This window comes from Panthera uncia, assembly GCF_023721935.1.
Source record: "Panthera uncia isolate 11264 chromosome A3 unlocalized genomic scaffold, Puncia_PCG_1.0 HiC_scaffold_12, whole genome shotgun sequence".
In the NCBI taxonomy this organism is placed as follows: domain Eukaryota; kingdom Metazoa; phylum Chordata; class Mammalia; order Carnivora; family Felidae; genus Panthera; species Panthera uncia.
In genome coordinates, this window is record NW_026057579.1 from 20,201,941 (window position 1) to 20,218,670 (window position 16,730).

A 16,730-nucleotide genomic window follows, 5' to 3' on the forward strand; every position below is an offset into this window, starting at 1 on the left:
GAGCATTTGGGAAGTGCTCACACGGGGAAAGAAGGATGCGTAACGTGTTTGTCCAGCCCCCTTCCTTGGGGGAACAGCTCTGCTCCTACTCCACGGGGTGCTGGCTGGATCCCTCGGCCCCAGCCACCGCCTGTCCTCACCTAGGGGGGTGGGCATGTGATTCATGCTATCCTACTGGCTGTAGAGCCGGGTTCGGGGTGGGCTTGTGACCAAAGCCGGAACAACCGGAGTAACCCTTGGAACTTGTCTGCTAGGCACGGCACCTTTAGTGAGGGTGGCGATGAAAACCAAAATGGGACAATTATGTGTCTCAGACCTTGAGGCTCGAGGTGGGGGAGGGGTCGTTGCTAAAGGACGGGGAGCTTTATGTCCTGGAAGCATTCGGGGGCTTCCTAAGGGAAAACGATGTTCTTCCACTGGGATTCTAAGCTGGGAGGATGCATACCTGAGGCTGTTGGCTGCCATCTTGGGGTCTGTTTCGAGGAGGAGAGAAAGTGCCAAGGCAGTGGGGGAGCGGACTAGAGTGATGGAGACAGTGAGGCCTGGAGTTAACATTCGAGACCCTGGATTCACCTAGTCCTGAATCTCCAACCCTGGGTTTCCCAACTGTCTAAACTCTAAACTACTGAATCCCTTTGTTTGTTTAAACCAGTTTAGGCTGGGATTCTGTCCCGTGTGACTTGAGAGTCTTGACTAATATAACAACCCACATGGAAGGTAGGTGGAAGTGTCACCATTTGCTATAGATGAAGAACCTACGTGGATAGCGGTCCATGATGCAGCTCTCCTGGTGGGTGTGACGAGCGGTGAGTATTAAGATGGCCTGAGTGATGAGTCACTGTGGGGTTGAAACCACCGAGCGGGATGGAAGGTGAGCCGGGTCTGGACGTTAGGACGAGGTACTGCAAAGGCAGGTGGAATGGTTTCGGAAGCCAACTGACATGGAGGACATAAGGTCTACCGGGGTGCGGGGCCCAGGGTAGACTCTCATCTGAGTCAGACGTGTGGGAACCAAGTCTCACCCTCTAGAATCCCTGGGTGGAAGATGTTAGAGGAACATGTTGTCAGTGAAGGAGTTGGAAGGGCCCCTGCGGTAGTCATTGGTGCTGGTTGCTAAATACGTCTGATTCTCGCTGCTTTAAGGTCTGTGGTAGTGATTACTTCCTGGATCCTGAGAGCTGAATGGAGCCATATGACTGGTTCCAGCCAATGAGTGACAAATGGCTCTTGTCAGTGTGATACTCTCCAGTGCTCTCCTTGAGATGGTGACTCTTCCGTCAGCCAGGGTCCCAGAATATTCCACGGACTCTACCCTTCTGCAGACTTGCCACAGACACGTAACAGGAACGAGAAAAGAAACTTACGTGATTTTTTTTTTTAAGTAATATATCTAATAGATTTAATTTATAGTTGTACCATGCTCAACTTTTGTATTGCGGTAAAATATGTATAACATAAAGTTGCCATTTGAACGATCTTTAAGTGCACAGTTCAGAGGCATTAAGTACATTCGCATATTGTGCCACCATCACCCCCCTCCATCTCCAGGACTCTCCCCATCTTCCCAAACTGAAGCTCTGGACCCACGAACACTAACTCCCCACTCCTCCTCACCCAGCCACCCCGCCCCGCAGCCCCAACTTCCTGGCAACTACCATTCTGCTTTGTCTCTGTGACTTTGACCACTCTATGTACCTCACGTAAGTAGAATCGCACAATTTTTGTCCTTTGGTGTCTGGCTTATTTCACTTAGCATAATGTCTTCGTGGCTTATCCGTGTTGAACAGGTGTCAGAATTTCCTTCCTTCTTAAGGCTGCATAATATTCCACTGTATGTAGGTGGTACATTTACTTATCTATTCGTGAACATCTTCACCTTTGGGCTATTGTAAACAAGGCTGCTATGAACGCTGGTGTACAAATGTCTAGAAGAGTCTCTTTCACAGAAGGGGAATTGCTGGGTCATATGGTAATTCTAGGTTTAATTCGTGTGAGGAACCATCACGCTGTTTTCCATAGAACTTTTGTGATTTTAAATCACCAAAACTTGGGGTTGTTTGTTATCGCAGGATAACCTAGCATATCCTGACCCACACTGCCCCTCACCCCGGATAACCTAGGATCAACCAGGGTTCTGCAGGCCACAGTGGAACAGACAGAAGTGAGGGGGTATAGGGGCCCAAAGGCTAACTCGATCTGAGCCAGACCCAGTGTGACATGGGGTGTGGACCAGTAGGGTTTGCCACAACTGATATGCCTCTTCTTGGGACCACCTGGAGGGTCCTTCTCATGCCAAAGACATCAGGGCCACACTCTGGAACCAACCCTGTAGCCACATGGTTGCTTCTCACTGGACACAAACCCCTTCTAACATAGTCAGCTTGGGCCTCTTGACCCCAGCACCACAGATATCCAAGGTCACGCACATCATGGGCTCCATCATTATGGATTCCATCATAAATAGTACTAATCAGCAGAAACTTATATTTGCCCTTCTTGATCCTGAGGATTACAGCTTGTGAAGAGTAACTATAATGTGTTAAAAGTATGGTGTGGTGATCTCAGAGTCAGATGAAACAGGCTTTGAATCCTGATTCTGCGGCTTCCTGACTGCATGGCTTTGACTAAGCCTCAGTTTCTTCATTCGTAGAGTGAGGATAATAGAAACTACCACACAGAGTTGGCAAGGGCTAAGGGAAATGTGCCAAGTCTGGTGCCTGGTGTATAGGACATGCTCGGTAAACAGTCGCTATTTGGGGGCACTATTCTGTAAGCCTTTGAGGAGGGGAGAGGTATGGTGCCATCTTTCTAAACACGGTTTTCCCCTTTGCCAAGCTTTAGACTATTTGTGGATGCCTGCCTTGACGTGGAAAGCAAAGTGGCAAGGAGCTTGCAATGTGCACCTTCATTTAACCGATGTTTATTGAGAACCTACTGGGTGCCAAGTGCTGGGCTACATATGTGGTTCCTATCCTCATGGAAGAAACAGTACAAGTTTCTAGAACTGGCCAGCTGGAGTCCATGCATACAGGGCCTGCCATCAGTGGCATGGGGGCGGGGGGACACTTGAGTGAGGCCAGGACAACTGTGTGGTGAGTGGCCTCTGACCTTGAGGCTGGGGAGTGGGGGAAGTGTACAGGATCTGGAAGCATTACAGAGCTTCCAGAAGGAAAACCTCTTGGATGAAAGTTCAGCTCTGTGTCTCAAAGAGTTAGGTAACTATCTGTTCCTGTGCCCTCCACGGGGTGAAGCTGGTGGGGGAGAAGGGAAAAGTAGGACTGGTTTCAGCAGCGAGGGCCTGAGTGCCCATTTTCAGTAGCCCCCACCCACAAGTGGGAGGGTGGGTGCCTCGGGAAGGGAGCACTCCATGTCCCGGGTGAGGGCACTCAGGGCACTGCCATGTAGCTGAAGTGCTAGGTGAAATGGGGGTGCACAGTGGAAGGGGCTGATGGAGGTACAGGCAGAAGTGGAGAGCCAGTCTGGGGGGATTGGGGGCCCAGCACCAAGCCTTAGAGGTAGCGATGAACAGAGGGTGGCTGTGCTGATGGAAGTAGACAGAGATGCCCCAAGTCAGAAACCAGGAGCGGGAGAACTCTCTGGGAAATGAGAACAACCCCCGCAGGGAAGGGGTGAGTAAGCGTGAGGGTGGAGTGTAGGTGTGCACAGAATCTTAGAGCTGGAAGGGATCTTCAATGTCATTTGGTTCAACCTCCCACCCCACGAAGTCTTTCAGTCTTCCACTGTCCAATTGAGGGCACTCAACTCTACTTGGACGCGTCAAGGTACGGGGAGCTCACTCCCTTTAAGGGGACTCATCCTATAGAGGTGCCCGAGCCTCTAGGACGGCCTGGATGGACCTGGCGCCCCGACCTTGGCCCTGTTGAGTGGGCTGGCCTCCACTCGGCGGCGGCACCTGGCGGGGGTGGCGGGTCGGGTGGGGATTGCTGTGCGGATGGGCCGGCGCTGCTGTCCCCAGCCCCAGTGCTGAGGCAGGCAGAGTGCAGTGGGCTCTGGTGGAGGTCGGGAGAACTGCAGGGTGAAGGCCGCCGGGGGCTCCACGGGCTGCTGGGGGGGAGGCACTGACACCGGCCCAGGGAGAGGAGGGGCCGCTGTCCCTGCGGCCAGTGCTGGATGCGGGGACCCAGCGCAGAGGCAGCGCCAGGTAGCGGGGCACCCCGCGGGGGGAGGGCTGCAGCAAGGCCCCCGGCGGAGTGGCCCGGAGAGCGGCGGAAGCTAGGTGCCCAGGCCCAGCGCAGGGTCGGGGCGCTGCGGGGTCTGGCCCTCCGTCTCGCAGCGTGCGGGGACTCCCGGCGGGGCCGCAGAGGCCGGGAAGTCGGGCCGAGGGCGCTAGGACCGGCCGCGCGCCCAGGCCGCTACCGCCGCGGCGCCCCGGGGCCCCCCAGTCGGCGCTGCCTCCCGGGCCGGCTCCGCAGCGCCGGGGCCGGGGCCAGCGCGGCCGCGGGGGGCGAGCAGCGGGCGGAGGCCTGGGCCCGCGGGCGGCCGGAGGGAGGGAAGGAGGAAGGCGGAGAGAAGGGGTGGGAGGGGGGGACCCGGCAGAGGAGGCGGAGAGAGGGAGCGCGACAGCGAGAGCGGAGGGAGGGAGCGAGCGAGGCAGGCGGGCCGGGAGGGAGGGAGGGCGCGCGGGCGGCGGCGGCGGCGGCGAGAGCAGAGGACGAGCCGGGACGCGGCGCCGCGGCACCAGGGCGCGCAGCCGGGCCGGCCCGACCCCACCGGCCACACGGTAATGAGCGCCGCTGCTGGCGGCCCGGGAGGCCGGCCCGGAGGCGGGCGGAGAGGAGGGGAGGCCGGGCGGGGGGCACGGCGGCGGGCAGTGCCCGGCTTGGGGCACGCTCCCGGACCCCTGCAACTCGGCGCCGGGCGCTCGCGGGGCCAGGGCTGCGGGAGGGGACGGCGGGCCGGGCTGGCCAGGGCGGCGCGGGGGATTTGAGGGTTTGTTTATGTCCCCGCGGGCTCGGCAGGCGCCCCCTCCCGTCCCGCCCGCTCCCGGCGCGGAGCCCCCTCCCCGCCCCCGCCCGGCTCCGGGCTCAAGTTCAAGTCTATACAATGCCGCGGGGGGCCCCCTCCACCGCCGGCCTCAGCCGCGGTGCCCGGTTCGGCGCTGCCGCAGGGGCCCCGGCCTGGCCGCCCCCGCCTTCCGGGCCCTGCCCCCGCCCCGGGGCCCCGCCTGGGGCCTGCGGCCGGGGCGCTGGAGGGCGCGGACCCCGACCCGGAATGATCGGCTCCCGCCGCGGCCCGCAGGGAGCGGGGGAGGGGGCGGGGGCCGGGCCCCGCGCAGGCTCCGCGGCGGCGGCAGAAAATGGCAGCCTGGCACGACCCGGCCCCCCGCCCCTCCCCCCGGCTCCCGGCCCTCCTCGGCCCGGCGGGGCGGGGGACCCGGGAGGCCCCCGGGGGCGGGCCGAGGGGTGATCCGGGGGCCGGGCCGAGGAGCGCTGCGCTGCGATCCTCCTCCGGCCACCTGTGGCTGGGGGTGCGGGGTGCCAGCGGATCTGGGAGGGGCGGCGGGGGTGGGGAGAGTGCCACTCGGGGGGCACACCTCCCCGCGGAGGGCCAGGCGGCGCGCGGGGGGGACGTCGTGCCTGGCTCCTCCCTGCCCCCGCCGCGGGCCGTGGGAGCCGGGGCGGCGGCGGCGGCGGCGGCGGCGGCGGTGGCGGCGGCGCCGCAGTGTGGGGGCGGGGCGGGGGCGGGCGAAGATCCCGGGCCCGGGCCGCTGGGGCCGGAAAACGCGGGGATGGGAGCTGCGGGCCGGGGCCGGGAGCGGCGCGGGTGGGGGCGCCCAGGGTCGCCCCCTGCAGCAGCACCCCCAGTCGCACACACTCACACGCACGCGGGCACACTCACGCACACGCACCCCCGCTGGGCCGGTGCAGACGTGTCCTTGAAAGCTTCGCATCTGCACAGTGAAGGACGAGGCCTCGCAGAGGCTGCCGAGCGGGGTCTTCGGCCCCGCGCCCCGGGAGACCCCGAGCTTCGGAGCCGCAGGCGGCCGCGGTCCGTGTCCCGCCCTCACCCCGGCTCCCCTCCCCCAGGCCGCCCTGCCCTCCCTCCCCCTCGGCGCGGACCGAGCTGGCGTGGGTCCAGGGCCCGCCCCCGGCCTCCCCCAGCCCCCCATCGCTGGGGCCCGCGGCCCTCGGGCTGCCAAACTGCATTTCGCTTTCCTGGAACCTCCCTTCTTGGGGGCACCCACTTCCCTCACTCCCCCCTCTGTGATTTCCCACTTTTCTCTCCATCCCCAACGTCCTTCCACCTCTCTCTACTGCAAAGCCAATTGAGTAGGTGTTGCTGCCCTGGAAGGGGGCCGGGGGGGGGGGCTCGCTCAGTCTCAGCGGCTTTCTTCCCCCACCCCCCCCACCCCCGGCTCATGAGGGGAGCCCCCTGTGGCTGCACCTTGACCCAAGATGGCGTCCAGCACCCAGCTGGGCAGCCCCGGCCTGAGGGCGGGGGGAGGAAGGGCCGGGCCCCAGAGCCACGCCACGCGCCCCCTCCCAAACCAGCAGGGACAGGAGCCTGGGCGAGAAGCGCCCTCTGCCCTGTGACCCAGCTTGCCCCCCTCGCAGCCTTGCCCAGAGACTGCCATCAGCATCCCCGCGGGACTGTTCAGTCTTCATGTTTCACCCTGGGCTTGCCAGCGGCTGAACCGGCCTCCGGCCTCCTGGGCGGGCGGTCTGCGAAGGGATCCTGGGATCAGGTGCTGCTCTGCTGTGCCTCCTCCCTTCCAGGCAGATGTGACAGCTGCAGCCAGGGAAGCTTTTCTCCTTAGGCGTTGCTGTAGTGTTAGGACTGGCCTGTGGGATTTGGGGAGCCCAGCTGTCAGGCGGAGGGACCCTCTTTGGGCTGTCTTCTCTGCTGGCAGGGGCTATCTTCTGGTGGTTGAGTAAACCCCCGGGGTTTGGAGACTTGGGTTGTCAGGAGGGAGTCCCTGCTAGGTTTCTGGGGTAAGGTGGTCCTGCTCTGCCTCCGGGTCCCGTTGAGCCCCCGGTTGAGCTGTTTGACAGGCAACTGTGTGAAAGTGTGAGTCTGCGTGTGTGTGTGTGTGTGTGTGTGCGCGTGCATGTGAGTGCATGCGCTGCACCCAGGCAGGGGCCCACAAACTTGTGCGGCGAGTCTGGCACCTGCCCGACTGCCTCCCTTCCCGGGCCCCACTTCTTTGGGCCCTGGCTCCCTCTCTGCACTCTTGTCCAGCGGCTTGGTGCTTGTCTTCAGCTACTCCTCAAAGCTCAGGCTGACCGAGGCTCTCCTCGTTTTCCATCCCTGGCGTGGGGTCTGCAATGAGAGGTCGGCCTTAGGAAGGTGAATTCCTAATTCCTTCTAGATTCCCTGAGTGCCGGGTGCACAGTGCAAGGACTGCCCACCCCCACCCCCCCAACCCCAGCACTGGAGAAGACGACCGGACTGTGGCCATCTGTCAGGGTGTCTGCGGACAGGATTCCTCTGTGGGGTGGGGGTTGGACTGGAGCTTGGAGGTCCATTCCAACTTTGAAATTCTATGGCTCTGATTCTAGTGGTGGAATTTCAGACCCAGGAATGGGGGCGGGGTGGTCTGTTTTCACCACATGGCGGTAATCCGGAAAGGCTTCCAAGGAGAGGAGGTCTGAGAGAGCAAGGCCTCCTGGGGGATGGGCCTTTGAAAGGAGAAGGTGGTGTGAGGGTGGGGGCCCTGCAGGGAGACAGGTTTGTCACAGGTGACTCCACAGAGGCTGTAAAAATGCAGCCTCCAGTTAAACCTTCACACGTGTGTGATTTACGTGTAAATCTGTGTGTGTACATAATTTCTGAGGGTTTTGTTTTGCTCTGAGTCCAATTCACAGTATGCCGACTCCCTTGTGGGTATTTTCCTATCACAGTCACACACATCACTGCTGACGGTCCTCTGAAAAAGGCCACAAGGGAGACAGGACTTACAAAATACTTGCCCAGGGTGACCTGGCCCCTGGGGAACTTACACTGTCCCCCGCTCCAGCTCTCCGGGGCTGCTGCTCTGGGTGACCGTCTCTCCCGTAAGCCTGTGGTCTCCACAGGACAAGGACCTTGACTCGGCTGCCTCTGGGTCCCCCATCAGACATTTAGTGGGGCCTCCATGGGTGTCTGCTGAATGGCGGGGGAGTTTGCTACACATCTGTGTTTTTGGTCCCTGTCCTCTCCCTAGCCGTGGCCAGGCAAGGCTGCGTTTGTTGGAAGCACAGAAGAGCTTCCTCAGATCAGTCTCACTGGCTCCTGAACGAACGGGTCAGTTAAGAATAGACCACCCACTCCCCATCCTTGGGCCTGAAATGTTACCATTAGAATACGAGCCTTACAATTTAGGGTTGAAAGAGAACTTGAAGCTCTGAGAACACTTAGAGCTGAGTTGGGGGCTGTCTGCGTGTGGGGCCTGGCTGGGCTTGGAAGTGCTACCCTGAGCCTGAGGCCAGAAGAGCCAATAATGGCCTGTCACGTGCTCCTGCTCCTTTCCTTCGTCACTTCCTGCTGCCTGTAGGGGCCTGGGGACCCTGACTCGGGTGTCCGGCGCCCTTGGGGATTGTTTCCACTTCCATTTTGGTATCTAACGGTGGAGTCAGTCAGGAGTCTGCCTCCACCTGCCCTTTGAGGCTGGGCATCTCTATGGGCCTGCGTTTGGCCGCTCCTGGGGGATTTCATGATAAACTAAGGTGCCAGATTCCGTTCCCTGCAAATCTTGAGGGCTTGTTTTTAGTCCTTTCTCTCCTTGACTGTTTTTCCCTAAAACAAAACAAAACAAAATAACAAATCTGAGGCTCATGAAGTGTCACAGGTGTGTGTGTGTGTGTGTGTGTGTGTGTGTGTGTGTGTGTTCAAGCCTGCCTCCACTTGGCTGAGTGTTCTGGGCAAGACAGGGTGTGGTGCACGTGTGTCTGTGTGTACTTCTGTGTACACGGTGTGCAGCCGCGTGGGGAGGGATATGACTTGCTTAAACATGAGCCTGTTTCGAGGCAGCCGAAGTGAGGCCCCCCCCCCCCCCCGGAGACAGCCGCTTCCCTGCTGTGAGATCTGGGGCAGCTAACTTAATTTCTCTGTGCCTCAGTTTCCTCACCTGTAACGCGGAAATGAGACGAGGCTCTCGTCAAGGTGGTGGTGAGGATTCCAGGAGAGAGAGTGCACTGCCTTAGCAGAGAGCCAGGGCTCAGTGTTAGGCAGCTGTGACTGTCTTCATCACGTGGGCAGCTTGGGTTGGACCGGCGCTGCAAAGCGCTCTGGGAAGCCTTGTCCACCCTCCTCTTTTGCCTCTTTTGCAAAATCTTGGACAAAGGAGGAACGTGCTGATTCTGATTGGATAATCTTCAGAGGTGGAGGCCCCTCTGTGCCACTTAGCTGTCTGTTCCTGAGTGTAATGGATCCCATTGTCAACAGGTTGTCTTTGTACCCATCTTCGATCCCTCACGCTGCAGTTCCAGGCTTTATTCTCAGCCTGTCTTCAGTGGCCCATGTGTGTTTGCTGAGCATTTCCCGTGGGCAAGGCCCTGGGCTAGGATTTGAGGAGACAACAGAGTGAGTTTACGATGAGCCCAACTAATTAATGACCACAGACCGAGGTCACAGGAGAGGGAGAAATAAAGTGCTCAAAGGACGGTGAAGTCACAACCATCTGAGGTCGTCCGGGAAGGCTTCCTGGGGGTGGCGCCTGAGAGGGGCCTCAAAGCACTGAGGTGGGGTTTCCAGGCTGAGGGGAGGAAGCCAGGCTGCTGGGGGTGGGGGGGGCGGCGGTTGGGGTGGCTGGAGTGTAGAAGAGCCGCTGGGATGTGGGATAGGCCTTGGCTGTGCTGGGAGCCAGACGGAGACCCCATATTGATTTGAGGAGAGCGGCCCCTGTGCTCTAACGCCTGCGTGGCCTGTGGACAATGGCTTTGAACTACCCTGCTTATAGTGGCTTTGCAAGGTGGGGTGGGGAGAAGACAGGGACAGAAGGGAGGGCAGGGAAGGGGCCAGCTGATTTCATTTGGTATAGGCTCTTAATGATTTCTTTATATTCCAGAGACTAGCACTTAAGAGCTCAGACTTGGAGGGAAACAGCATATTTAAATCACACTAACCCCAGGGGAGCTGTGGCCATTAAGGGAAACACCAGTTGGGGTAAGGATTACATGCCAGTGACAGCAACCATGGTATGAATGGGGAGGAGGGGGGGTCCCTTGCTTGGCCTCCCATGGCTTCCCCTAACCCAAGCTGAGGTGCCCTGGCATCCAGAACATTCCTGCAAGGGGCTGTGAGTAGGAAGGGGATGGGGGCAGGAGAGGCTGACTCTGCCCTTCCCTCCAGTCTCCCTCCCCCACACGCAGCAGAACTGAGAGCCCAAAGCCCCCAGCTGGGGGTGAGGGTGGGCGTGAGTGGGATATGACCAAGGTGTGGCTGCAGGTGCCTGGCAGCCCCCAGCAAGGACAGCCAGTGCTCAGGGCCCTCCAGGCCACGTCTCCCTTGCTGATCACATCAAGCCAGGCCTGTCTGGAGGACAGCGACAGGGGGAGGAGGTGCAGACGTCTGGGGCTTTCCTAACTGAATCCCAGTAGGGAGTGGAATTTTTTTCAACCATAGCTCAGCATTGTCCACTCCCATCCTGCTGTAGTCCCCTCTGACCCCTAAGGCTTCCCAGCCTTATTTACTTCTATAACCAGTTTCCTATTTTCTCTTTCCTGCGGTCATGGCCCTGCTCACTGTCATCCCTATTGATCTTTCCTCTCTGTTTCCGTTTCAAATGTCAAGGTCATTTTTATTCTGAGCCAGTTGTTAGCTGCCCTGTCTGGGTGCACCGAGGGGACGGAGGACCGTCTGTCTCTGCTAGTAAGCGGAAGGTCGGAACTTGGGTGTCCTGACTCCCAGTCTAGTACTCTGCCTGCTGGGCTGTGTGGATGGATCTGGGCTTTGGTGCAGATGTTCCGGACCTAACAGATCGTCTAGATCCCTGTGTTTCAGTGGTGCTTACTTGAACAGGTGAAAGATGCTCAGAGGGGACATTATGGGACAATGGGGTCAGATCTATGGTTTACTGAGCCCTAGACTGGACGTGGGCCATGTCATGGTGACTGTTTGGGAATGCTGGGGCTTGGGGCTCTGGAAGTGTGCCCCCCCCCTCAGAGGTTCCCCAGAGGACCCTGAGAGGGGCCGGGGAGGGCACCCAGGCCTGTGCCTGGCGGGTGAGATCCTCTAACACTCCAGCAAACGGTACCTGTCGGGCAGGGACTTCTTGAGGGAATGGTCCTGTGTGATTAATTTTAGAAATCCTGGAAAGGTAAATACATTTGTGGATAAAGGGGAATCTAAATAGACCTAAGTCTTTGAAATGAGGTCGTAGCATGTCTACTCTGATGTGTTAAATGTCCGTGATACGGTGCTGGGTTACCCGCAAAAGCAGGGTGCAGAGTGTGATCTTGTTTTTGTAAAATCCCTTAAAAGAAATACAAATATACGTGGACAGAAAAAGTTGCTCTGGAAGGACACACAGCAGACCTGTCAACAGAGACTTTGCCTTTTTTGCTTTATATGCTTTATACGTTTTTTGTAATCTTTGGAAAAATGTAAACACACGTGTGTTGCTTTCTTAATGACAACAACAAAAATAAATAAAAGCACGCTTTTGAAAGCTTCTGGAAGAATATGAAAAAAATTGAGTCATGCCAGGGCTGGAAGAATGGCTTTTTTTTTTTTTTTTTTTTTTTTTGGTAATGGATAAGATACGGGCTTGGAGACTGACAGCAAAGGGTAGAGCCACTCAGGTACCTGTCTTTTCCGGAGAGGTTGCAGGAAGAAATATTGCAGACGCTCTAGGCAAAGGCCTGGGCTAATAGGGATTGGGTGAGAGTGGAAAATAGGCAGCTGGCTGAACTCTTGGTCCATGCCAGGGCCAGTGGACTGAGTTAGTTTTCTAGGGTGGTGACTAGAACTCTCAGTTCACCCAGGATGGCACACAAGTCATCGAAGATCTTCACAGAAGGCTTCGATCTGGTGGCTGTTGTGGCCCAAATGGTCCTCTGGGAACCGGAGGTATAACCAGGCCCTGGTCCCAGTACGGAGCTCAGGGGATCCAGCCCTGGCATAGCATGGACAGCGTGGGGAGCCGCACACAGGGAGGACAAAATAGGGCTTCAGGAGACCCCCAAGAGGGATGGAGGGGGTTCTGGAGAACTCATCCAGCATGTGCCCAGCTCTGTGATCTGGAGGCCCATGAGTGGGTGGCAGTGACCCCGGTGATGGGGTGGAGAGGTGAGGAACGGCAGGTACAAATTCCTCGGCCTGTTGCTTGGCAACAGCACCCACCTTCCCCTTCCACAGCCTCCTCCTCTGGCCCTACCCCCGCACCCATGGGTGCCCTCTTGGAGTTCGCTTTCCACTCTGAGGCTGCCCCTGTTTAACGTGACTTGAGAAAGGGTATGCGGCCTTGTTTGTCTCTGCCCCCCCCCCCCCGGATTAAGGCAGGAGGATAAATACGGTAACGTGTGCTGCAAGCAGGCACAGAACGTGTCCCTCTGCCGCACCCCCCGCCCCTCAGCCCCAGGCTGGTAGGGGGACGGATGTGCTGGGCAAAGCAGAGCCCTGGCAGGCAGGGGGCGGGGGCACACCTTGAGCATCTCAGCCCCGCTACCACTCACTCACCGCGGGCCCTAATGTCTCTGTGCCGCAGGCCCTGCATCTGTGAGACGCAGGGAGAATAGCCTGCCCACCTTCCCGGGGTTGCCCGCGTCGAATGAGATACTGTATGAAAACCAGCTGGCGCTGTCCCCGACACAGGGGGTGTAGGTGGTGAGGAGATGTGCGTTCCTTTGTTTTAAGTGGGGTCATGACAGGGCTGCATGAGGGTGACGGTGGGCACCGGGTGAGATGACCCCCGTGAAGGCCTTGTTGCTCTGTACGACCCTACAGATGTCTGTCGTTCTCGCTGTCGGGGTTTCAGGGCCTCCTGTGGGAAGCTAAGATTCAGCTGGGTGGTTGATCTGTGAGCCCTCTGGCCCTGGCCGCCTGATCTCTGGGCCTTTCATCTGGATGCTCTAACTTCAGTCTTGTCGGAGTCCGTGCCCGCTGGGGACCTCGAAGGGCCCCTAAGCCCTGGGCCTCTCTCTCTCCCTGCCCTCTAGTCTCTTTGGGCCCAGAGCAGGCAGTGACCTCTCTGCCGGGTTCTGGCCCTGCCCCCTGGCCTGGAGGCGTGGGAGGCTCTAGACCACAGCGGGCTGGCAGCTGGGACCCAGCGCTGGTTCCTAATGGTTTCATGTCCAGCAACAATGGTGGTGCCTATTGCCATCCTCTGTCCGGGCCTGGTTCCCCCCGCCCATCTGCTGGTGGCCTGAGGGCCTGCCTAGTACTGGAGGCTCAGCTGGGAAGCCCAGTGGGGCCGGGCCGTTGCTTCTGTGTTTTTTCTGTCAACACCCTCCACACAGCCTGGACTCCGAGAGAGCTGGGGTTCAGCAGAGTGAGATGCCAGGGCCCCGCCTTGGCAGGTCTGGCAGCTCTCGAGTTTTCTGTCCAGAGGTCCTTTGCTTCAGATCCTCAAGTCACATTCATCTATTCATTTATTAAAGACCTACTACGTGCCAGGCACTGGCCACAAAGATGAGAGAGGCTGAGCCGGTCCCTGTGGGCTGAGCCCACAGTAGGTGAATCTGACCAGGATGATGATTATTATCTGGCAGGGGAGTGGAGGAGTGGAGAGAGCTCCGGATACCACAGGGGCTCAGACGTCTCATTAGAAGGGGAGAGAAAAACAGCAAAGGCTTTTTTTTTTAAATTTTTTAATTGAAATTTAGTTGACCTATAATATTAGATTAGTTTCAGGTGTACAACATAGCGATTCGACAATGACAGACATTATGAAGTGCTCATCAGGATACTGTTCTAAAGGACGTGATGCTTGAGCTGAGTGTCAAAGGGCAGGGAGCGGTCAGCCAGGGGGTCAAGGGCATTTTCTGACGTCACGGGATGTGAGGAATGGTGGGGGTGGAGCTGGACCACGGAAGGCTGGGGTGTTATCCTCTGGCAGATGTCGAGCTTGGAGTAACATGTCCACGTTTATACCCGAGCGGGGGGGTCCAGGGGCCTCGAGGCAGAGAGACTGGACAGAAGGAGGGGGGCAGGGAGTCTAGTCAGAAGGGGAGTGGCAGTGCGGGCATGGAGGTGGGGCTAGAGGCTGGGCAGTGTCACCTGGCCAGCTGTGTGAGGGGAGGCTACAGCCACTGAGAGGGCACCGGTGGGGGGAGCCTGGGGGAGCCCTGTGGAGGCTTCCCATGGGGGACAGGACTGGGGCTGGAGGGAGGGACAGGGCCCAGCATGATGGATTAGAAGGGCCGGCACATTTTCTTCCATAGTTGGTAGCAACTTCTGTAGACTTTTCGGAGGGAAGTAACTGGGGGCTACTGATGTTTGAGGGCCTGAGCCGGACCTTGCTCATCTCAGGAGCCCCCTCAGAAGATGAGCCTTAATGCCTAGGCTCTGTCCCCGGGCTCCCTGGCTGCAGGGCCCCGGGGTGAGTCCCTTCACCCTGGAAAATGGTACGCGAATTGCAGAGTTGGCGTCCACCCTTCCCTTTAAGGCAGGGCTGCCGAGATAGGTGGGGATAAGCCGGGGACAGCAGTTTGGAGAAGCAAACAAGAAACAAACAAAAACCATTTCTCTAAGATAGAAATGAATCTGCCTGTCGCAGGAAGGGCCATTTCCAAAGACCTTCCAGCAAAATGACGTGAGCTGAGTTAGCACCACTGAGACGAGAGGCAGCGTGGCATCGTGCCAGGGCCAGCAGACCCGGTGCTGGACAGACAGGGGTCTCAGCTTGGCCCTGCCACCTCCTAGCCGCGTGCTTGGGCAGATCACTCCATGCTTCTCAGTCTCGGTTTTGCCATCTGCAAAGTGGAGACAACCTCACAGGCTTGTGTTTGCTTGTTTGAAACGCTGCTTCTTGCGCTAACCCTGGATACTTGATGTCACTCGTCACACATTTTATGTCACTCGTCTTTGAAAAGAATCCTTATGCAGTTGGCCTCACAGGTGTTCGAGAATTAACATTCAGCTGCGCGTGTTCCCTTCTGGTGCTGTGGAAGCACACACGTGCGCACCCCTTCCTTCCCTCTCTCAGCGGCTGAGTTACTTCTTGCGCTTTGCCTCCAGGAGGCCCGTGTCACCTGCCCGCAGTCAGTTTTGAGGAGTTCCCTGTCCTGGGAAGGTCCACGTATCACGTTCCATTGACTCTCCTGTTTCTTGAGCCTGGGTCACCCCACTGTATTTGAAGAGCGTCTAGTGGGCTAAGTGGGAATCAGGGGAGTCGGTTCCTTTTCTCTTTAATAAAGAGGGGGCAGGACTGTCCACGGCCGTGTGGACGAGAGAGGGAGAAGCTCTGCACCGTGCGGGGCCTGGGCAGTGGCTGGCTCAGTGTGCCAGGAGGAGGGGTGTAGGGCCCTGGCGGGGTCTGCAAGGTGAGCTTGGGGTGGCCTTGTCTGGACAGCGAGGCCAACTTCCTCGTGAGTGGCCACGCCATGGTGACCATTGGCTGTATCGTGGCCCCTGTGATGTGTAGCCACGGCCGCGGGGAGACCTTGGGAGGTCAGCCTTCTGGTGGAGGCTCTGGCGGGAAGATGGCGTCTCGGCCTGGGCTCCCGTGGTGGTGATGTTGGCGGGAAGGCCGGGGCCAGAGTCAGGCTGGCTCTGGCTGGGGCAAGAGGTTGGGGTGGGGACCACGATCGACTTCAGAGTGGAAAGCAATGTTTCTCTGGTTTGTACAGACCTGTGCTTGCACCCTGTCAGAGGGATGGCCCTCTGGAAGCCGGGCGTATATGGACGGAGGGTGTGGTGGTGTAATCAAATGAAACATACAGCATAATTCATCTGGCATGCCCTTAATGGTATGCATAATTGTGCTGCATGGTAATTAGGTGTAAATGGTAAGCAGTTCACATAAATGTTTTTGTAATTGGTATTAATTTTGCAGAGGCAAACTAAGTGTATGCGGTTTTCTCTTCTTGCTCGGTTAGTTTTCTAGCACAGGCAATTCCTAGCTCTTGGAGGAATTCTATTGCAAATGTTTGTTTATCGGGCAATGTTTTGTGTTTTCTATCAAAACAATGTTATGAATGGTTATGAGGTTCCCAAGCTGGTTTCCAAATGCCTCTTTGGCCCATACAGTAGGTGAAATGTGTGATGCATGTGCAGGGGGCGCCTGGAGCGTGAGGAGAGAGAGAGAGAGCGAGTGTGTGTGTGTGTGTGTGTGTGTGTGTGTGTGTGTGTGTGTACATACGTGTCTGTCTATATATGTGTGTCTCTGCGTGTCAGTGTGTGTCTGTATCCGTCTGTGTGTGTGTGGAGGGGTGAGTGTCTGTGTGTGTCTGTGCACACACGCATCTGTCTGTATCTGTGTGTGCACATGCATGTGTATCTGTGTACCCGTGTCTGTGCGCACACGCATGTATATCTGTGTATGTGTGTGCATGCATCTGTCCTTGTATACATGCCCGTGTGTGCACATATGCACCTGTCTGTGTGTATCTGTGTGCACACACGTGTGTGTGTGTGTGTGTGTGTGTGTGGCCATGATGATGGCTTTGGGGCTCTGGTGAAGAGGTTGCCCATACTTGTGGCCAGGGGCCTTGGACTGGGGGATTAGGGGCAGACGAGGGCTTTAGCTGGGAGAGATGACTCTGGGTCAGGCCACCATGAGCGACAGGCACTTGTAGATGTGATCTTAAGCCAGAGTCTAGGTTTTCTAAGGACACTTCACTGGCCTTTTG

The 16,730-nt window shown here is 57.9% G+C and overlaps 1 protein-coding gene across 1 annotated transcript in view; it reads left to right on the top strand.

Annotated features, from left to right (window-relative positions):
• The first annotated feature begins 4,665 nt into the window (after positions 1-4,665).
• The window catches only part of DNMT3A (DNA methyltransferase 3 alpha), a 99,343-nt gene continuing 87,278 nt past the window's right edge, over positions 4,666-16,730 (top strand). The window contains exon 1 of the mRNA XM_049652453.1: positions 4,666-4,741. The gene's annotated coding sequence lies outside the window, so the exon portion shown is untranslated. The remainder of the gene's footprint in view (positions 4,742-16,730) is intronic.